A 23,982-nucleotide genomic window follows, 5' to 3' on the forward strand; every position below is an offset into this window, starting at 1 on the left:
ACAGATCATTGGTTTCTGCCACTAGTCTTCCATGTTTTGGCCCGACGCGTCGTTCCTATTGGACAGCGCAAAGCTACGTCACATTTCAGAGTGGCGAAAGATGGATTGGGTTGAACTTTGACTGCTTCAGCCTGTCGACAAGCGGCAATGCACGCTCCCGTCAGAAGCGTCAGTTTAGCTCTGCTTTTGACGCGATGCTTCTGACGCCTCTAAAAAGCAACACGTCTCAATGAAAATAATACTTTTTAGACCGATTCGTGATGCTTTCAAAGTGTCCGGTGTGAAAGGCCGTTTAGATGTTCGTGCGTGTCACATGGAATTTGGCTGGCACCTGGTATCCTTAACTGGTATGAGAGAGTACACATCCATCGATACACAACCACACATTGAAATTAAGCATGAACTGCTGTAGCTGGGCAATGCAGCGGAAAATGAACTGTAGAAAGTACTTCAAGTTATACTAACCCTGTGTGAAGATACCTCTGTGAATATTCTGTGATATCCTGTGGAAAAGGAGTTTTGTTTGATTTTCTTGGCTATGGAGGCACTTGAAGATGCCTCATTCAGCTCTTCTTAGTGCGGTCTCTCATTGCTGGTTTTTAGCCCCAGCTTGTATCCTGATTCCAGAATTGAGGAAATCTGGCTGATTTATGAAAACAGCAGACAAAATTTGTATTTCCTCCTCCTCTTATGTCTGTTTAAGAATGAGTGTGAGTGCCATGTATTATCAGTTATCAAGTTTTTGTACCAATGAATATGGCTTTATACACCCTTCAGAGAACCATACACCCTGAGGCCGATTCTTTGGTAAAACAACTTGATAATTATTTTATCATATATGTTATGGTCTGGACGCAGGTTGAGCAGCAGTCCAGCGTCTGACTGAACCCAGCGCTAAATAACCAGAAGCAGTTCCAAAAGAAACAAATGTATTTTCTTCCCACTGTGCTGTACACAAATACAAAATAAATGAGTCTGGTGGGGTGAAGAGGCGGCGCGCTCTCCCAGCGCCTCAACGGATCGGAGCCCGAACGTTCTGGACTCAGGAGTTCCGCCGACACCCCCCAGGTGGCTTTTCCCAAGACTGTACTCTGTGAAGGAGGAACAGAGGTGAGGTTATTCAGTACTTTTATCAAGAAAAACTATTTAGAGGCACACTTATCAGCAACACGTTCAGGACTGATTTCAGGCTTAATTCAAAAGAACAGCTGCTCACAGCTTGTGGAGGATTATCAATCTGCACGCCACAGCCGAGAGAAGCAAACAAGACGATTCTCTTCAATACTTAAATTTAGCTGCGCAACAACGCCACATTATATTCACAGATAAGCTTTTAAGGATAATCACCTCTGACGTGTGCTGACAGCGCTTGCCTCTCACCCTCGTCCTCCTTCACAGGCGCAATGTCAGCTTCTGGAGCGGCCCTCAGCGTCCTCAAACGGTCATATTCTCCGGCACTTAAGCCCAAATCACTGCTGGCTTAAATGCAGTTCTTCATCTCTTCATTGGTACCAGCTGAGAGTCCCCAGAACTGCACGTGAACGTCACAGGTGTCATAGATCGTCCTGATTAGAGAATTGCACGTGAGTGCAACAGGTGCAGCAGATCACCGTGACAGAGGTGAGAGACTCTTCTGCAGCACATTCTCCCCAGAGATCAGCCCCAAACCACCTGGGAAGGAAAACAAACACAAAACCGCAAAACAGTGTCCAGCCAAGCCCCCCAACACACAACAATATACCTATAAATGCACGCAGGACACAATGCGCGTGCTCTCCCTTCGCTCACTGCCTCTGGGGGTACAGATGCGCGACCCACAAAGAATCCAAGTCATGGCCACGGAGCTCTGCGGCTGCATAACCAAGACCATGCAGCGGGCGCTGCGCATCAAAACAGCGAGCGTAGTCTCTGGACCTGTTGCTGCATGCAGCTCGGCACAGCAGACAGGGGGCGGTGTGAGTGGCCCGCTGCGGCGCTTACCGAGCCCGCAGACTCAGTAAGCGAACCGGAGGCAGTAAGAGCAATCGTGATGCCGACCGGTGTCACGTACAATTCTTTCTGCCTCGCTTAGGAAATAGCACATGGAACTTGAGGTGGATAGATGATGAAAGAAGCAAAACACCTTCGCAATTTATGTCGATATTTTGATGAATTTCTTCATTTGCAGCAGCTTCATTAAATAAATGTACTCAAATGATTATCAGCACTATGGCGAGCTTACAGGCTAACCTCCGCTAGCACTAGAAGACAGTTGCCAATTATGGCTTCTGAAACAAGGGAGAAAAAAAAGAAACAGCACAGTTCAGCTGAAGCAATAGTGGACGTACGTGACACTGGTGGGAAATACACACGTGGAACAAGAGGTGAAGCTCTTAACAGACAGAATATTTTACGTCCACTAATGCTTCAGCTGAACGGTGCTGTTTCTTTTGTTTCTCCCTTGTTTCAGAAGCCATAACTGGCAACCGTCTTCTAGTGTTAGCAGAGGTTAGCCTGTTAGCTCACCGTCATACTAATAATCATTCCAGTACATTTATTTAATGAAGCTGCTGTAAATGAAGAAATTCATCAAAATATCAACATAAATTGTGAAGGTGTTTTGCTTCTTTCATCATCCATCCACCTCAAGTTCCAAGCGCTGTTTTCTAAGCGAGGCGGAAAGAATTGTACGTTACACCTGATTGGCTAATTACTCGGGTGGTATGAAAAATATTACCCGTCCGCAAAAAGGGTGTATTGCTATTTATTCTTTAGTGTTTTATCCAATCATGTTGGCGTATCATTTATAGGTATATGATAATGCTGGTTATTGCTGAATACCCCCACGTATGGATGAGTCCCATTACTTTAGTGTTTGTGTGATATCCGATCGCGTAATTCTGACCAATGATATACCGATCCAGTATATGAGCTCACTGTACCCTAAACAAAGCTTCAATCTATTTTCTTATCACAGGCGTGCATCCATAAAGCACTGTTACAACTACATATATGACCTGAACACAGAGGTGGACTCAGTCAGCAGTAAAATCTATCCTCCTTAGGGACGTTACACACATTGCATCAGTGCACGTTTAAAGAGCAGACCTGATATTTTTGAACAGTTTGACTTGAAGTCGCACAAACAGCTCAAGAGTTTGATATTAAGTGGCCTTCCTTCATTAAATATTATTTTGTGCATAACCATCAAATTCATAATCATCCGACCAGGCAGGCTGCACATTTGCATTTACCTTTGCGTAGAGCGACTCGTTATCAGCATCACATCAGATATCATGGCGTTAAATCTTGGAATGATAATGTACATCTTGTAAATCCATCTATCACCTTATATACATATAAAAGTGGACTAAAAGCGAAGATTCTGCAGGAGTATTTACAAGATTTGTTATAATCTGGAAAAAAATGGTGTAATTCTGTTGTATTCTGTTATGTTTGCTTTCTTCAGGAGTGAATTCTCTATAAGCCTTTTTGGCTTCCACCACTCCCTTGCACATTACTTATGTTGTATTTTTTTTCTCTTTCTCTCTCTTTTGTTGTTTTTTGTATATACATTAGTTTGTATGAATTTATTTTGTGCTAAATAAATAAATCAAATCAAAATTCCATCCTGTGTTGGAGGCAAAGGCTGTGGGGAAAGGACAGGATGATGAGAGGGGCTGGTCGTGCCTTAGTCCTTACAGTTACAGTTATTGTAGTCGTACACACACACATACACACACATCGAGATAGAATTACATCCTGCCACTGCAGTTTATGAAGGACAAGAGCAGCGTTCCTGACCTCCACAGATCGGGGACGCGACTCACTCGTTGTCGTTCTTAGGTGGTGAATAACTGCAGAGAGATTAATGAAAGTTATAGTAGAGCAGCTCATATTATTTACACTGAATCAGAATCAAAATAGCCTTTATTCGACAAGAATACAAGGAATCTGTGCACTCTCTCTGTACAAGCATGTATAAATATACACAAAACACAAAATAATTGACAGTAAAAATGTTTAGTACAAAAAGGAGAGTTCTCCGTACTTCTGTACAGAAAAAAAAATCCGGTGCAACCAGGTAGGACTGACTTGTAGAAAAGGAAAACAGCTGGTGCAACACAGAAGTAGGTGCTGAAAAGTTTTTTAAGGTGCTAAAGACATAGAAAAAGACTAATGTTTTGATGTGCAAATCACATCTTCATCAGAGTCCTGAAAAGACGTGGATGGTGCAGGCTAGATACTACAGGAGCCAGGTGTCATAATGCGTAAAGGGGGTGTGACCATCCGTCAATCAAAGCACTCACTCAATTTATAATTAGTTCATAATTAGAGACACACCGCACATCATTTTTTTTTTCATTTTTCTATATCTTTACCACCTTAATAAACTTTTCAGCACCTACTTCTGTGTTGCACCAGCTGTTTTCCTTTTCTAAAAATATTTAGTGTTTTAACTTGTACTTTTATATTTTATTATGCATTTTACCTATGGTTTGTTTTTATACTTTTCCAATGATATAGTCATTTATTTATTTATGGTTTTAATGCATTTATACTATTTTCATGGTAGGAGCACTGTTTTACTCAATTTTTGTGCAACACTGTGAACATTCTGTTTGTAAAATGTGCTATAGAAATAAAGTGGATTGGATTGGATTGGAAAAATGTGCAATAAAGAGCAGAATGTGCGCAAAGGAGAGATTGAAGTATCACATTAATGTGGAAAATGCAGAAACATTGCACACTTGCATCCTGCTTTTCTGGATGAGCTCCAACCTGCAGACCCCAGCTGGACAAACTGATATAGAAAATAGTGGATTAAACCATTAAGAATTTTTTATTTTAGTCCTTGTGCACCAGGGGTGCAGCATGCATGGTATTGATCACTTGTGCGTGTCTGACTGTGTACAAAATAACTCAAAAACTGATAAGTAGGTTTTCCCCAAACTTGGTAGGATCATTCCTCTGGTAACTGGTGATTACAATACAGGAAGGTCAAGGTTAAAGTCATTAAAAATTTAATGTATGTTTTGCTCCAGATGATTCAAAGCTTGTCAATCTGCTAATCTTTTGTCATTTGTTACTGAAGCCATGATGACATCACTAAAATGTTATGAAATGATCTCTCTCTCTCTCTCTCTCTCTCTCTCTTTACTCCAAAAAAACATATTTCCTCCAATATGCAACGAACAGAGGGCAAGATAATGGTCATACTCTTACAGCACTGTATTATGTGCACGTGCACGTGGTCATTGTGTGGAAGAAGTAATCAAGTGAAGTTAGGCAGCAGCAAGAAGAGAGATTTAGGAAACGAGAGTAACGCTGAGAAGCAACTGAGAGAAGCTGATGGATTAAAAAAATACAAGCGGTAGCTCTCTCCTGTCAGCAGATTTGGCAGAAAATAACTCCTGAAAAGTGTCACATTTCTGCTGTTTTTGTCTGAGCTGCTGATGTGCATGTTCATATTTTGTAATCTCACACACACACACATATATATATATATATATATATATATATATATATATATATATATATATATATATATATATATATATATATATATATATATATATATATATATATCCTGAATATCAGTTTGTCAGAATGTTTTGAACATTCCCACTGTGTTTTTCCAACCCACGATGGATTTCACCAGTTGTCCTGAAGCTGACGCAGTGACCTCATATTCTGCAGGTTTTGCTCATTTGTGTGGAAGAATTGCTGCATTTCTGACTTTGCTTCTCTTCTGTGTGAGAATCTTGTGCTGCCAGCAGGTGTCGCTGTCTCCCCTCTAACATGTAGCCTCAGTGTCAAGCAGTCAGGCTGCTCCAGTGGACGTGATAATAGATGATGGTGATGAGAATAAATCCTGCAATGAGCTGTCGGCTAATCATCAGGATGTTTCCATATCTGATTGATTATTTGTTTCTCATAAAGGTCACAGTGCTGAATGATGATATCTCACCGCCTAAACATTTTTGGAAAAGTGTGTGGTATGAGCACAAGAGAATAGAGGGACAAGAAGTAATGGATGATAAAATAGAGCAGAAATGCACAATGATGTTGGTGAACAGTTAAATCATTGGTGATTAATAAGCTGTTTGCTGCTTCTAACCTGATGAAGCAGAAAATAAATTCTGCTGTGGGCACGTTTTTGGGCTGTTAATCACCTTCACAAAGGTGCACGTTTGCTCTCAGGTTTTCATGAAAAATGTTGCCAAAAAATAATTTAAATCTTCCATTTCAAAAATATTTGGACACAGCAGCGTGAAATATTAAATGTCCGTCGCACGGAAAAAAAATTCCTCATATGATGCACTCAGTTTGTGTGACATAGTGGTTAGCACTGCTGCCTCACAGCAAGAAGGTTCTGGGATTGATTCCCACCTGGCCTTTCTCTGTGGAGATTGTAGATTAGATTAGAAACAATTGGGAAGACTCCCTCAGGGAAACTGAGGTTCCAGCAGCATCGTATAGCAGCACACAGGGTAAGAAGCACACAGAGTATTAGTAAAAAACAATTTGCAAATATAATTTAAATACACAAATATAAATATAAATACCAGAAACACTGCTTGCTACTGGTTTACTGGCTACTACTGTTCCTCTCCTTCCCGTCCTCTGTCTTCCTGTTACTCCATCACCATGAATGTGTTTGTCAGTCTATATGTTGACGTGCAACACACTGGCAGCCCGTCTAGGGTGTACTGTGCCTGCTCTCCATTGACCACTGGGATAGGGCCCAGCTCCCCTGACCCTAATTGGAATAAGCGGGTCTAAAAAAATGAATATAACACATTTAATATACATTAGAACAAATTTAATTCATGTTTGAACTGTTTTATGCTCAAATATTCTTGTTAGATTAGATTAGACAGAACTTTATTGATCCCTAGGGAAGACTCACTCAGAGAAATTGAGGTTCCAGCAGCATGGTATAGCAGCACGCAGGGTAAGAAGCACACAGAGTATCAAAAGTGAAAGTAAAAAAGAAAAACAGTTTTCAAATATAAATACACATATATAAGTACCAGACATACTGATTAATACTGATTTACCGGCTACTACTTTCGTTCTCATTCCCACCCTCTGTCTTCCTGTTACTCCTCCTCCCCCTGAGTGAGGAGTTGTACAGTTTGATGGCCTGATGGACAAAGGAGTTTTTTAGTCTGTTGTATGCAAACATTTAGGTACCCCTGGACAAATTACACATTTCTGTTGCATGTTATATAATTAAATTCATCATTAAAAACATTTCTTCAAAGAAAAATTATGCTGTTTAATTTAAAATTTAAAACAAATCTCCAAAATATTATATAATGCAAAACTCAAAAAATATATATAGTAAGCTCCTTCAGCATCTCCCTTGTTTTCAGCATAGCAGGTCCAAGGTGGATCTGCATGTTGATTTGCCACAGGTTTTACACCAGATGCTCTTCCAGATGCAACTCCATAATGGAGAATGGGCAGGGGTGGGTTTGAACTGGGAACCTTCCGCACTGGAAACAAGCGCACTTAACCACCACCCCTGTCCCACATATTCATCTTAAAATTCAACTAAGTCATTGATTCTGAAATAGTGGGCCACAGCCCCCTAGTGGGTCATGTGTAGTTACTGTAGGTGGTCCATGAAAGGTCATTAAAATAAAGGCAAAACAATTTGGATTTTTATGTAAAATTACACAAAAAATATTTTGAAATATAATCATAAGTAAGAATAAATAAGTTGCCCCTAAGGGCAAGGGATACAACTATAAACTGATAAATTGACCATCAGCCCTTAACCCATACTAAAAGACTACAGTAGGGTTAGCGTTTTATCCCAACTTGAAACCTAAAATTTGGTACCAAAAAAAAGGCATTCATAAATGTCAGAAATGCCTGTGGGTCCCCCCCCCCCCCTTTTTTTTTCTTTTTTTGGCAGGCAGTGCTTTGATGTCTCAGTGTTAATGTATAAAATATTTGACTTTGAGTGTTTTACAGTTCTTGGGTTTTAGGATGTGGAGGGGTTAGCCATACGGAAGGATGGAATCCCACACACGGGATTCAAATTATGTTAGTATTCATTTATCTGACTTCCTTTAACATAAACATATAGAAATACTTCATCGTAGTGTTGTGTGTCAATTGTGATAAAAAGTTGGGAGGGCTGCAGAAGATGAGCGGCGATGTTCTTAGGCTTGGGAATGGCTGAAATAAATCTTTACAGCCAGTGCACTTCAGACAAGACATGTAATAGATACAAGGAAATGAAAGAAAATAAATTAATAAAAATGAGATGATGCATTCATTTTCTTTATACACTTACTCCAGTTAAGCGTGATGGGGTTAGCTGGAGGCCATCCCAGAGGTCACTAGGTGACAGGCAGGGTACATCCTGGACAGGATCCCAGTCTATCACGGGCCGGGGCCACAAATAGACACACACATTCACACCTGCAGCCACGCCTATGGTCAACTCCACACAGAAACGCCCCAGGTGAGAAGTGATCCCTGGGCCTTCTTGCTCTGACACAACAGTGCTAACCACTAAGGAGCGCTGTCAAAACTAGCACGTATTATACATAATTGTTACACTTTCCAATTAAATTACATGACTTTGAAAATATTTGGACAAAAACATTTTTTTCTTTTCAATATCGGAAAAGTAAAAATATGTATTAATATGCACAGGGATTCCCAAAACATTTCCATATAGTTTTTAAACAAATAAAATACAAAGTGCACACTGTGGTGGCAGCACCTTCAGGTGGGAGGTGGCCAAAGGAAAGAGCCAGCAAAGGATGGAGGGATTATATCTCCCAACTGGCTTGGGAACACCTAGGGATCCCCCAGGAACAGTTGGAGGATTTGGCAGAGGATAGGGAAATATGGATTGAGCTGCTTATTCTACTGTCACCACTATCTAGATACGTGGCAGAAAATGAATGAATGAATTATCACACGACATAGTGTTTTCGTGCCATAAAATGGGCACTTTTTCAGTCTTCCAACCACAAAAGAATCATCACCAATACCAGTCATATTTGTTTTTGTTGTTGAGATTTCTGTAATGTTTCGACACTCCCTACACCTTCTTTCTTTTTCATTATAATGTACCATGATAATTTAAATGAAAGTGCAGTTTTCCCATGCACTGATGCTGTGTGTCACCACATCCATCAGACCTGAGAACTGTCTTGGAACCTTATGGTAAGCACCCAGGCACACAGTTGTGTCTGGATGTTTACATACACTCATGAAGGTCATGAATTTCATGGTATTGTTGGGCTTTTATTGATGTCTTTGAACTGTTCTTTTGCCAGGGTGGAATGATTGTACAGCATACATCATTTATAACTTTAAAAACAAGAATTGTGCGCACAAGATTGAATGCATTTTCTCTAATCCATACAGGCTCAAATATATACATATACCCCACTAATATTTGGTTAAATATCACTTAGCAAGCTGCACCTCGACCAGATGCTTTTGCTAGCCATCAGCAAGCTTTTGGCATGATTCTAGCTGGATATTTGACCACTCTTCTTGGCAGGATTGGTAGAGTTCATTTAAACTGGTTGGTTTCCTGGCACAGACCTGGCTTTTAAGCATAGTCCACATACAGTGAGGAAAATAAGTATTTGAACACCCTGCAATTTTGCAAGTTCTCCCACTTAGAAATCATAGAGGGGTCTGAAATTTTCATCTTAGGTGCATGTCCACTGTGAGAGACATAATCTTAAAAAAATTCCGGAAATCACAATATATGATTTTTTTTTTAATTATTTATAATTTATTTGTATGTTACTGCTGCAAATAACTTTTTCAACACCTGTGAAAATCACTGTTAATATTTGATACAGTACCCTTTAGTTGCAATTACAGAGGTCAAACATTTCCTATAGTTTTTCACCAGGTTTTCACACACTGCAGCAGGGATTTTGGTCCACTCCTCCATACAGATCTTCTCCAAATCTTTCAGGTTTGGAGTTTCAGCTCCCTCCAAAGATTTTCTATTGAGTTCAGGTCTGGAGACTGGCCAGGCCACTCCAGGACCTTGAAATACTTCTTATGGAGCCCCCCCTTAGTTGCCCTGGCTGTGTGTTTGGGGTCATTGTCATGCTGGAAGACCCAGCCATGACCCATCTTCAATGCTCTGACTGAGGGAAGGAGGTTGTTTGCCAAAATCTTGCAATACATGACCCCATCCATCCTCCCTTCAATACGTTGCAGTCGTTCTGTCCCCTTTGCAGAAGAGCACCCCCAGAGTATGATGTTTCCACCCCCATGCTTCACGGTTGGGATGGTTTTCTTGGGGTTGTTCTCATCCTCTAAACATGGTAAGTGGAGTTGATTCCAAAAAGGTCTATTCTGGTCTCATCTGACCACATGACCTTCTCCCATGCCTCCTCTGGATCATCCAGATGGTCACTGGTGAACTTCAAACGGGCCTGGACATGTGCTGGCTTGAGCAGGGGGACCTTGCTGCCCTGCAGGATTTTAAACCATGACAGCATCATGTGTTACTAATGTAATCTTTGTGTCTGTGGTCCCATCTCTCTTCAGGTCATTGACCAGGTCCTCCTCTGTAGTTCTGAGCTTTCTCAGAATCATCCTTACCCCAACAGAGTGAGATCTTGCATGGAATCCCAGACCGAGGGAGATTGACAGTCATCTTGTGTTTCTTCCATTTTCTCTTAAATAATCATTAACAGTTGTTGTCTTCTACCAAGCTGCTTGCCTGTTGTCCTGTAGTCCATCCCAGCCTTGTGCAGGTCTACAGTTTTGTTCCTGGTGTCCTTAGGCAGCTCTTTGGTCTTGGCTATGGTGGACAGGTTGGAGTGTGATTGATTGAGTGTGTGAACAGGTGTCTTTTATACAGGTAACAAGTTCAAACAGGTGCAATTAATACAGGTAAAGAGTGCAGAATAAGAGGGCTTCTTAAAGAAAAATTAACAGGTCTGTGTGAGCCAGAATTCTTGCTGGTTGGTAGGGGATCAAATACTTATTTGCAGCAGTAACATACAAATAAATTATTAAAAAATCATACATTGTGATTTCCGGATTATTATTATTATTTTTATTTATTTTATTTTTTTTAAGATTATGTCTCTCACAGTGGACATGCACCTAAGATGAAAATTTCAGACCCCTCCATGATTTCTAAGTGGGAGAACTTGCAAAATCGCAGGGTGTTCAAATACTTATTTTCCTCACTGTATTTTCAACAGGTTTGAGTTCAGGACTTTGGAAATGCCTTTAAAGAAGTTTAATATTAGCCTGTTTTATCTAACCCACAACCAGTTTTCATGTGTGTTTGTGATTATTGTCCTGTTGAAACATCCAATTGTTTCACCAAAAGTTTCAGCCATCTAGCTGTTGATGTAAGATGATGGTGAAGAATTTAGCCCTCATTTTCATTATCCCATCTACTTTGTCCAGTGCACCTGTGCCACTGGCAGCAAAACAGCACGATGCTACCACCACCATGCTTGACAGTTTGTACAGTGTTCTTCAATTTGAAAGCCTCGCCTTTACTCCTCCAAGTCTTGTCATTATGGCCAAAAAAGTCAATCTTTGTCTTATCTGACCATCAAACTTTTCTCCTGAAGGCATTTGGCTTCTCCATGTGTGCAGCTACAAATTTAAGTCTAGCTTGAAGGTGTTGAGGGCTTCTTTCTTAGTCGGCATCCTCTCAGTTCATGGTGATCTAAAACTTTACTGAGTCTTGGTGGTTCCTATTTCCTCTTATCTGGGGGTGACAGTTTGGGTTTTCTTACAGACCTTTGGAAAGTGGTGACACAGCTGACTAACTTGTTGTTTGAAGTGATGTTCTTGGAATCTGCAGCTGTTTAGAAATGGCTGCAAGAGACCTTCCCATCTTGGGCAAATCTGCAGTTCTCCTTCTTGGACTTCCCTGAGTTCCTTGGCCTTTCCCATTGTTCTGAGTATTGTCAGTACAGTGAGTGCTGTCAAACACGTCCTTTTTATGCCGGCAAAGAGAAACTACCGGTTGTAATCAATCATGATGACTAACCAGGAGTTAATAGGTCTTGGCCTTGTCATGTTAAAAGACACTGTAAAACCTTCAGCACCACTTATTAAAAGCTATAAGCAAACATATGTATATATTAAAGCTTGTATTTATAATTTTGACCATGCAAATTAGAGAAGATCCAAAATAAATTCAAATTTGGGCACCCAATTCTTGTTTTTAAAGTCAATAATGATGTACGAGGGCTGTCCATAAAGTATAGGTCCTTTTTATTTTTTTCAAAAACTATATGGATTTCATTCATATGTTTTTACGTCAGACATGCATGAACCCTCGTGCGCATGCGTGAGTTTTTCCACGCCTGTCGGTGACATCATTCGCCTGTGAGCACTCCTTGTGGGAGGAGTCGTCCAGCCCCTCGTCGGAATTCCTTTGTCTGAGAAGTTGCTGAGAGACTGGCGCTTTGTTTGATCAAAATTTTTTCTAAACCTGTGAGACACATCGAAGTGGACATGGTTCGAAAAATTAAGCTGGTTTTCAGTGAAAATTTTAATGGCTGATGAGAGATTTTGAGGTGACACTGTTGCTTTAAGGACTTCCCACGGTGCGAGACGTCGCGCTGCGCTCTCAGGCGGCGTCATCAGCCTGTTTCAAGCTGAAAACCTCCACATTTCAGGCTCTATTGATCCAGGACGTCATGAGAGAACAGAGAAGTTTCAGAAGAAGTCGGTTTCAGCATTTTATCCGGATATTCCACTGTTAAAGGAGATTTTTTTAATGAAAGACGTGTGGACGGGTCCGCGCGTCGGGACGCAGCCGACGCGGTGCGGCGGCACAGGAAAAACACCTCCGTGTTGATAGCCATTTGTAAAATCCAGGCGGCTTTTGATGGCTTTCAGTGGAGTGAGTATATGAGAAATTGTTTAACAGCTGGACATGTTCCAACAGAGGTGTTTTTCCTGTGGCGGAGTGTCGCGGCGGCTGCGAGCCGACGCGCGGACCCGTCCGCACGTCTTTCATTAAAAAAATCTCCTTTAACAGTGGAATATCCGGATAAAATGCTGAAACCGACTTCTTCTGAAACTTCTCTGTTCTCTCACGACGTCCTGGATCAATAGAGCCTGAAATGTGGAGGTTTTCAGCTTGAAACAGGCTGATGACGCCGCCTGAGAGCGCTGTGCGACATGTCGCACTGTGGGAAGTCCTTAAAGCGACAGTGTCACCTCAAAATCTCTCATCAGCCGTTAAAATTTTCACTGAAAACCAGCTTAATTTTTCGAACCGTGTCCACTTCGATGTGTCTCACAGGTTTAGAAAAAATTTGATCAAACAAAGCGCCAGTCTCTCAGCAACTTCTCAGACAAAGGAATTCCGACGAGGGGCTGGACGACTCCTCCCACAAGGAGTGCTCACAGGCGAATGACGTCACCGACAGGCGTGGAAAAACTCACGCATGCGCACGAGGGTTCAAGCATGTCTGACGTAAAAACATATGAATGAAATCCATATAGTTTTTGAAAAAAATAAAAAGGACCTATACTTTATGGACAGACCTCGTATGCTGTACAATCATTCCACTCTGGCAAAAGAACAGGTCAATGGCATCATTAAAAGCCCAAAATGACCATGACATTAATACCTATGAAGACTGTATGTAAACGTCTGACAATAATGCAATAATTGTAAGTGAATATTTCCACGGCTTCTACAGTTTCACCACAAACATAGTGATGTCTGGACATCACTGAAAGCCTGGAGCATAGTCTTGATCCAGGACAATCCCAATCCCAATTCCAGACACTGTGATTCCTCACTCAGCTTCCCAAGTGCTGCAATCAGGAAAACCATTGATATAATAGAAAATACTCAAAATGTAAAGATTCATGTCTGTTTTACTTTCTGTGTTGGGTTTTTCACATTTCAGTAAGGACCTCTGCTCTGCAATGTTAAGGTGAAAAATTTATGTTAAAAAAGACTGTGGCATGTGACCAGGTTAAGATTTAAGAGAATAATCTAACTACTCTGTGGACATTGACAAAATATGTGGAATATTGTTTGCAGTGAAGGTGTTTGTGAGATCCCACTGAGAACGAAGTGACGAAACAGGCTGGCATTTATAAATAGAAACAGTACGCACAATGTCATGCAGGAGGAAAATAGGTCTATTGAATTTGTGTTGAGTAAGCAGTGAGCGAGGTTTTGTGAGGAGGAAATAGAGCAGCTAATATCAGTCTGATTCTTAGGAATTTAACAAATACATTATTTTATGTGTTTGAGCAAAGACAAGTGGCTAATCTAAACCTCGGCCGATTACTGTGAGCTGCTCCTCCTCCTCCAGCTGATCCACCACAGCACTGCAGCAGCTCCTCTTCTCCATCATCCTGGGTGCTCCTCTGTTCCTCCTCTCTGTTCCATCCTGTGCTGGGCTGCAGTTGGAGGAGGCTGAGGAGAGGAGTGTCCCAACAGAGAACAGAGGGAGCAGCACAGGAAACTCAAATAGTTCAGCTGCAGTCGATGCCGGGCAGGACTCAAAGACACCACCAGCCCTCGTCTGAATCCTTTGTGTTTACAGGCAGAACTGGATCTGACATATTTTGTCTCCACCATGAACCCATCAGTGAAGATTTGGCTTTAGAATGGGCCTCGCCATCCTCCTGTTCCTGACTGAGACTCAGCGCCTGTCTCTGGACACAGTGAATGATTGTCTCAAGCTCAAACGGCTCTCCTTGTGGTTTCCATGTGTCCTCGCCTGAGTATTGATTCCAGCGCTGATGACTCTTTTCTAGAACTGAGATATGGCCTCCACTCCACTTCCTCCTTTTCACCACTGTGCCACAGTCATGATGCAAAGAGTGATTTATGCTTCACAGTGATGCAAATTGCACACCGGCGTAAAAAGCTTTTATGTGATCACACCCTCTCCATGAAGGTCAGTGCTGCCAGCCTTTGTGTCTTTAGCTCAGTGAAGAATGTCCACAAACAGAAAGTACTATAGAAATGTCTGAATGCACACTTTCATTTTATAGCCCTCCCAACATTTACACAGTATCTCATCATGCGGCCATGCTTGTGTCTTTGTGTACAGAGGCATCCTCTGAGGAGTAGATGATTGTTTGATAACTATATTTTCATATTATTGAGGTATTTTTTACATGAACATAACTCATTAACAATACTTTATACTTACACCATAGGTATTCCTAAGGAGTCAGTGAATTGAAAGGATTGTGGGGTTGTTTGGTGAACATATATTCATATGAAGGATGAAGTGATTTGTGTATGTAAGGCAGCGAGAGAGAGAGAGAGAGAGCATGATAACTCAACAGTACATGATACACACTTGATACTTAAAACATGGATGCTACCAGAGGGGTAGATGGTTGTTTGGCAACTATATTTTCATATTAATGAGGATAAAGTGATTTTTTTTATATGACCATGATAAGTCAGTACATGATGCACATGTAATCCGGGTTGTTTGTAAATATAACTTCAGATTACTAAGGATAACATGATTTTATGAGTGAGCATGACACCTCACAAACAGCACATGATATACTCTAGATACTTACACCTTAGGTACCCCCCAAGGAGTCGATGAGGTGATAAAATTTACAGTTGTTTGGTGAATACATCTTCATATTAATGAGGATAAAGTAATTTTACGTGTGAATATGATAACTCACAATACATGACTTGAACTTGATACTTATACCATTGGTAACTGTCATGGTTCGTATACACTGAACTGAAAATGCAGACAGTGAGCACACAGGATGTATGGGGGAAAAAATTAGTTTATTCTACTACTCAATTCAGTCCAGTCCAAAAAACAGGGAGGAGTCCAACAGTCAAGGAGCAGGAACATGGAGCCGAGGAGTAGGCAAGGAAATACACTAAGCTGTAGGGGACACAGGAATGCAGGAACCAAAATGTAGGAGCAAAAATAGTCCAGCAAACCAAGGGGGAACAGTGAAGAACTTAAATAGTGACATATAATGAGGAGACAAGAGACAGGTGTGGGGACTGTGATGAGACACACCTGTGAAGGAACACCAAGTGACAGGGCCGTGCCAACAATCACACAGACACAGACTGACAAACACAGTGAAACACCAACCTACAAGAAACCCAGGGTGAGTAAAACTAAAACCCCAAACCCCAAATGCCTGTGCATTGACAAAAGGAGATCTCAAGCACACATCAGCCACAGAAAATCAAAGCAGAACTCAAAAATGGCAAAAGTATCAAACAAAGGTAAAGTGTCAAAAAGCAACAACATTTAACAAACAGGACACAAGACAGGGACAATAGGTGGAATACAAGAGGTGCCCCCCTTGGAGGAGACGTAATCATTAAATCTTGGGTTTGTTGGGCACCTGTATTAATGATGATGGTACAATTTTTGGAAACATCTTGTCCTTGAGATTGCTTTATGATAAAGACTTAATGCTCAGGACGTGTATATTATGGAGACATAAATAGGATGAGACGTGGGGTAACATGTGCCTTGTGAGTGACTGAACTCCACTGAATGCCCATTACCACCCACATTAAATTGTCATCACTACTGTTGTCTTACAAAGTGATTACTTGGTCTGCACACATCTGCTTAAATGCTCTCTTGAAGGCTTCTGCCAGCCCTTGGCTGCTGTGCTCCTCCAAGGAGCAGCATGTGGCACCGTCATCCCCATGCACCGTCTCCCAATGGTGGAACAAGCTACACATTTCTCAAGAATGGGTGAAATTTTGACTCACTGGGTGCAATGTTGAGAAATGTTGGTTTCTCAGAATGCAAAAAGTTGAAGAACCATGTCCTGCTTTTTCTGGATCAGGCTCAGAACTTCTCAGCCTCCCTTCGTATACTGTCTTGGCACAGACACAAGGACATATAGGGATATGTTTATTTGGGTACATTCAAAATATGCACCCTTGGCAGGAGAGGATACAGCTGAAGCTGTTTTTGTTATGTTGTGATTGCGTGCCTTGCCGTATCTTTGTTGTGACATGAGATGCAAAACTGAAATTGTTTGAGTTTCTCCTTTCAGCCATGTACGGGCAGCATCCCCCTTTTACCTCTCCCTTCCACCATCTTTTGTCCCCATTCTGACACACTGCTGAAAAAAGAGACCCGGTTTTATTTATTTATTTATTTTTGCTTTATTGAAGAAAACTGAGACGCGTGAATGGATACTATTCTCGCCTTAGGCCTGCGATAGGCTTAGAGGAGCAGAGAGACTGGAGAACTCTGATGCCTCTTTGTGTGCTCAACTAAAAGGATGTTGGAGAGACAGAGAGGGGCGGGGCTAATGTGTCATTGCCGCACCGTCTGACTGCTGTAAAAATGCTTTTGCTGCATCAATCAACTTTATGATGCATATTCAGACAATTAAATACCTATTGATAAGCCTGTATTTAACCATAATGGTTTATTGGGTTTCTGCCAGGGTTCATTTTAAAGCTCTTCAGAGTGGTTAGAACTCTTTCAGATTCACTAACAATCAAATCATTAAACGTATTCCACATTTTTCTAAGTGTGCCTTGGTAGCCTGAGCAGGATCGACTGAGCCCTATGTACCCTGAACATGTCTGCTGTTGTGTTACAGCTTCCATCAGTCCTCTAATTAACCCGAAAGTGCTTCACACAGACTGATTTGCCTATGGGTCACAATATTTATGAAGAATCCAAATTTGCTGTCTCAGCTTTAAAGTATAATTTAAAAATGTATGTGCGCTGATTCCCCCCCCATCTTTCTATGAGCTATTAGTACCTGTGGGCGTGAAGATAGTAAGGGCTACGACAATCTGACATTTGACCGCTTGACCCCAAATGACTGACCTCTGGCTGACCTTGCTGGGACAATTCCAGAATCCACCTGTGTGCTACCTTTAGTCCGAAACAGCTTGAAAATCTAATTTGTTGACCAAGACCTTTGCCAAAATGAATTCGTTAAGGGCAATTTCTGGGTCAACCTTCAATGATGTACCAGGATTGGTAGAAATCAGTAAAGAACCTTGGGAAGAGCAGGCCAACAACAGACAGGCAGACATGACCCTGACCAAAATGAATGACCTCTGGCAAATTTGACATTGCTGGGGAGTTCCAGAAGCCACTTCCATGTACTGTATGTGCCAAATTTTGTGCAAATCAAAATGAAAAACTTAAAATTTTGGCCTGTAATCCCACTGACCTTGACCTCCAATGATTGACCGTTAGCAAATTTAATCTTGCCTAAGCAAGAGCCACTTACACAGGTCCGTCACTCCAGAAATTGATGCCAAAATTTTAACAATTATTTCAACCAATGTATTTATTTAGCTGGGGGAGGTGTGTGTGGATCGGGAGGTCTGGGCGGCTTTGCTTGAGCTGCTGTCCCCGTGACCCGACTCCGGATAAAGCGGAAGAAAATGGATGGCTGGATGGATGTATTTATTTACCACTATATAGAGATACTGTATATATTCATCTATTTCTCTATGGATATTGATTAAATTCTTTGTTAAATTAATTATTGAATTTCTAGCACCACAAGTTTCTGGAGGGTCTGATATGTACTAGTGTGGTGGACATTGGTGTAAGGGCCTGGTCACACAGGACATGGCGATAGCTGAACAAAGGATAAAAGTCAAAAAGTCACAAATTGTCGAGAAAAGCTGGACAAATGAACCTGCACCTATCCCATCACCGAAAAGCCTGTGAATCAAGAGAGCAAAAAGGAACAAAACAAAACTGAAAGTAACAAAAGAAATATTAAGCAAACGTCAACCTTGACGCTTTAAACAAAGTTAAAACAAAACATTCACAACGACGTGACCAACAGTGGGTATGAGACCAGTTCCAGCCCTTTGTGGCTGGCTTGCGTGTGCATACACGTTGTGCAGACAAACAACATCCCGCACCCAGCCCTGTCCTCATGTCCGCAGTACTTGCAGGTGCGGGATGTTGTTTGTCTTCACAACAACGTGTGTGCACACAGGCCAGCCACAAACAGCTGGAACGTGCATAAATAGTTAGTTGATAAAACGTTCTTACCGCTATTGTTTCTGTACGACAACGTTGCTTTTTCTCCCAAACATGGACAAGTCATTAGTGATATTCAATTCAGTCTACGAGGTCTATTAGAAAAGTATCCGACCTTATTATTTTTTTCAAAAACCATATGGATTTGAATCACGTGTGATTACATCAGACATGCTTGAACCCACGTGGGCATGCGAGAGTTTTTTCACGCCTGTCGGTTACGTCATTCGCCTGTGGGCAGTCTTTGAGTGAGGAGTCGCCCACCCTCTCGTCGATTTTTTCATTGTTTAGGAATGGCTCAGAGACTGCTGCTTTGTTTGATCAAAATTTTTTCAAAACTGTAGGGCACAACTGAGTGGACACCATTCGATAAATTCAGCTGGTTTTCGGTAAACATTTTAATGGCTGATGAGAGATTTTGGTCTGGTAGTGTCGCCATAAGGACGGCCCACGGCGCCTGACGGCGATCTGCGCTTCGAGGCGGCAGCGTCTCGCCGTTTCAAGTTGAAAACTTCCACATTTCAGGCTCTGTTGACCCAGGAAGTCGTCAGAGAACAGAGAACTTTCAGAAGAAGTCGGCATGAGGAGTTTATTCGGACATTCCATTGTTAACGGACATTTTGTAATGAAAGAACGTGCGGGCAGAGTCGCCGGACCCGACCGCGGGGGGTCGCGACAGGAAAAACACCTCCGTTGGAAACCTTAACGGGCAAGTTGGAACATGCCCAAGCTGTTAAACAATTTCTCAGTTACTCACTTGTTGAAAGCCATCAAAAGCCGCCTGAATTTTACAAATGGTTTTCAACACGGAGGTGTTTTTCCTGTCGCGGCGCACACAGATTTGCCAAGTCGTCACGGAAACGACTCGGCGAATTTGCGCTCATGTCTTTCATTACAAAATGTCCTTAAACAGTGGAATGTCCGCATAAAGTCCTCATGCCGGCCTCTTCTGAATCTTCTCTGTTCTCTCACGACATCCTGGGTGAATTAAGCCTTAAATTAGGATGTTTTCAGGTCGAAACAGGCCGACGACGGCGCCTGGAAGCGCTGCGCGACGTCCCGCTGCGTGGGAAGTCCTTACACCGACAGAAACACCCCATAATCTCTCATCAGCCGTTAAACTTTTCGCCAAAAACCAGCTTAATTTCTCGAATAGTGTCCACTCGGATATTCCTCACAGGTCCAGAAAAAATTTTGATAAAGCAACGCGCGCCGTCTCGAGCAGCGTGTGAAACAAAGGAATTCAGCCGAGAGGGCGGGACCACATCTCACTCAAGGCCTGCCCACAGGGAAATGACGTCACCGACGCGTGAAAAAACTCACGCATGCGCACGAGGGTTCAAGCATGATTGGTGTAATCGCACGTCATTCAAATCCATATAGTTAAAAAAAATAATAAAAGGGTCGGTTTATTATCTAATAGACCTCGTATTTCATTTATCCGAATCCATTGCAAGCAGAAGATCATTCACCACTTTAGTGAGAGCCGTCTCTGTGTAATGATATTTTCTAAAAGCAGACTGCAGTGGCTCAAAGAAATTATTCTCAGTAAGATCGTCCACAAGCTACTGTGAAACCATTTTTTCCAGAATTTTAGAGCAAAATGATAGATTTGATATAGTTTGATATAGCCTATAGTTTTTCAATACACTAGGGTCAAGATTAGATTTCTTAAGTAATGGTTTAATCACTGAAGATTTGAAACATTTAGGAACAGATTCAGAAGTTAATGAGAGATTAATCATTTCCAGCACAGTCGGCCCAAGAGTGGGCCACAGGTCCTTAAACAGTTTTGTTGGTATAGGATCAAATAAGTTGTGCTTTTTTGTATACTCATTAATTCTGTAAATCTAGGTAATACCTCAGTAATGGCACCCACCTCAATAGAAGGTTGTAGTGGCTGGGTTAAGGCATGCTGGGATATGCTCAACCTAATGCCTTCTATTTTCTTCTCGAAGTAATCCAGTTAATCTTGTGCTGTAAAAGGAGAGCGAACGACAGGTAGTTGTCCATGTATAAGTGTTGCCACCGTGTCGAACAAGAACTTTGAGTTATGCTTGTTTTTGTTGATCAAATCAGAGTAGTAGGTCTGCTTTGTAGCCAATAATGCATGCTTATAGTCTAAGATAGCATCACGCCACGCAAGGTGGTATACTTGTCATTTTGAATTACACCATTTCCATTCTAGACCTCTAGCCTTATGCTTGAGGTCACGCAAGTAATCATTGAACCAAGGTGACTGTGTTTTGGGGGACTGTGGTTTTAATATAGGTGGTGCAGTTATGTTGACTGCAGTTTTGAGCACTGAGTTTAAATGATCCACAAGTCTGTCAACCGATTGGGTATTTTCCAAATGTGAAGCTATCAGGCAGTCTAGCTTCGAGTTCAGTTATAGTTGAGGAGTTGATGTGTCGCCGCAGTGATAAATAAGGTTGTTGTTTCACTAAACACGGCAGTGAAACTGTGAACCTAATACATGAGTGATCAGAGACCACTGATGCAAGAGGCATGATGTCAATATCTGTGACAGCAATACCACATGCAAGAACCAAATCCAGGGTATTTCCACTAATGTGCGTCAAGTCTTGAATGCTTTGCTGGAATCCTAATACATCCAAAATTTCCATAAATGATTTGCAGAGGGGATTATTTATATGAATGATGAAGTCACCAATAATCAGAATGTTATTTGCACGAGTTGACAAGTTAGAGATGAACTCACCAAATTTATCTAAGAATTCAGAGTGTGGGCCAGGGGGCCTACATACAGTGACAAAGTAATATGGCTGATTTTTATTCTTCTGACCTTGGCAATACGTAGCATCGTGGGCAGAGCGAAGAATCAGATGTTTAAACGAATTGTAATTGTGATCCCCAACAGGTAATAGACTAAACCTAAATTTATAAATAAGAAAAACACCCCGCCTTGCTTTGCATCACGAGGGACTTGACTAAATGTGTATGCCGGTGGGCAGGCCTCATTTACGGGGAGAACAGCTGTAGGCCAGCTGTAGCCAGGTTTCGCATAACCCAGTCATATCTAAGTGATGATCCATAATTATATCATTAATCAGCAATGATTTTTAGGACAGTTATCTTATGTTAATGAGACCCAGACAAAGGAACTCAGTGGGGTTGACAGTTGGACCATTTGGATTTAGGGGTGGTTCCAGAGTAGCATATATAAGATGCCTGTAAGTAGGTTTAGGTTTGAGACATTCCACACGGGTTGTAGGTAACAGACACAAAATATTTGATATTACTGGAATAATATCCATCGTCAATTTCAACGTCATCCAATGTAGTAATGGGTATTAGGTTTGCAAAGCATATCCCTCTATAATTTTTATGGACACGTTTGCAGAAACAGGCCACGGTTTCAACTTGTTGAATTTCCCTACCTGTCACATAAACTGCACTATCACCATAGTGGATTTTCTGCACTAATTTCGCCGCTAAGCAAATAGATTCCACACCCACATTTGTCATAAGCCTTGCAGGTCTCTAATCACCTGCTCTGTGGCCTGCTGTAAAGTCTGAATGTTACCCTCCTTGTAAAACTCTATCTATGTTCACAGACAAGATGGTGGCACCTTCCCCAGTAGGGTGAAGGCCATCCGGCATCAGCAAGCCACGGTGGCCCCAAAACAAAGGCCAGTTATCAATAAAACTAAAGCTTGCTGTCTACAAAATTGCACCAGCCACCTATTTAACAATGTCAGCCTGCTAAATGCCTCATCATTACCCAGGAAGAGGAGGGAACCAGAGACTATTAATTGATGACAACACATCTTTCTGGCAAGGTCACAAGTCCTCTCTATGTCCATTTTTGTGACCTAAGAATGCTTCATTCTGACATCATTGGCGCCGACATGAATAACTGTCTGACTGTATCTAGTGTCATGTTCCTTTGTCTGTCTACCTTTCTGCAGCATCAGTACCCTAAGATGAGAGGCAATAGATTTAACGTCAGCTGGCATCTGTAACCTAACTTTGTGAGTGATACAATCCCCTATCATAAAGCCCGGTGTTTTGGCCTGAACAGAAGAATGGAAGTCACCCGTGAGCTCAAAGAACTCACATCAGGCATATCCAAGGGAGAAAACCAGTTCACAGTGGCGAGTGTGTTTGGGGTACCGCAACCGGCACCAAATCCTACGTGACTTCGTCCACCTAACCATGGTCCGAAAGCTGTCATCCACAGCCGGTGTTTCTAGGCTAATGCTAACTGGCACGCTAGCCGGCCCAACACTAACCCCGTCTGGAGTCCCCGTAACATTTAACTCCACTAAGCTAAGAAGCTGTTCTAGCTTACGGACATGGCTCTCTAAAAGAGTCACCCTATCTGCCAGCATTGTGCAGTATTTATGTAAAGTGTAAAGTAGAGTACTTTGTGCACCAGAAAATCCAAGAGTGTAGTCAAGCTAGTGCGAGGTAACTGCTAACAAAAATGCTAACTACTCCTAAGATTCACACAGGAGTAAAATACTGAGCTACAATCCCCACAGTTACAATGAAAAACTAACAGAAGTATTAGACTGGTAGTAACAAAATAAAAGAAATGATTTTTAAAAAATGCAGCTGTCCTAGCTAACGCAAGTTAACCGCGAGCGAAACGCTAACCACTCCTCTGATTCACAACAGGAGAAATTTAGTTAAATAAGATTCACAATAGATGCACTTAAAAGAAGTGTTAAACAGGAATAGAAGAAACGAATACAACCTTGTTGCGATTAGAAGCACACAGTCTGTCAGAAGCATGTTGCCAGAACTATGAGCCAGTGTCTGCAGCTCACAAATGAATCAACCAGAGGTTTACAAGGATGTTATATTCAGCTTGTCTGAGCTTTGGTTGGGACTTGGGAAGTTGGACGAAGTTGGACAAAAGTCAAACGGAATGCTGACATTACAGAAACTATGCAAATCATAAGGAACCGTCAAGACAGAAAGCAAAACGAAATACGAATGAATAGAGGTTGTCGTCGGGATTCGTTCATAT

The 23,982-nt window shown here is 41.7% G+C and overlaps 1 protein-coding gene across 5 annotated transcripts in view; it reads left to right on the plus strand.

The window, feature by feature from the left end:
- The window catches only part of ppfia4 (PTPRF interacting protein alpha 4), a 289,705-nt gene that overhangs the window by 129,567 nt on the left and 136,156 nt on the right, over positions 1 to 23,982 (plus strand). The window lies entirely within an intron of this gene.

Source organism: Thalassophryne amazonica, chromosome 3 (assembly GCF_902500255.1).
Source record: "Thalassophryne amazonica chromosome 3, fThaAma1.1, whole genome shotgun sequence".
NCBI classification, from domain to species: Eukaryota; Metazoa; Chordata; class Actinopteri; order Batrachoidiformes; family Batrachoididae; genus Thalassophryne; species Thalassophryne amazonica.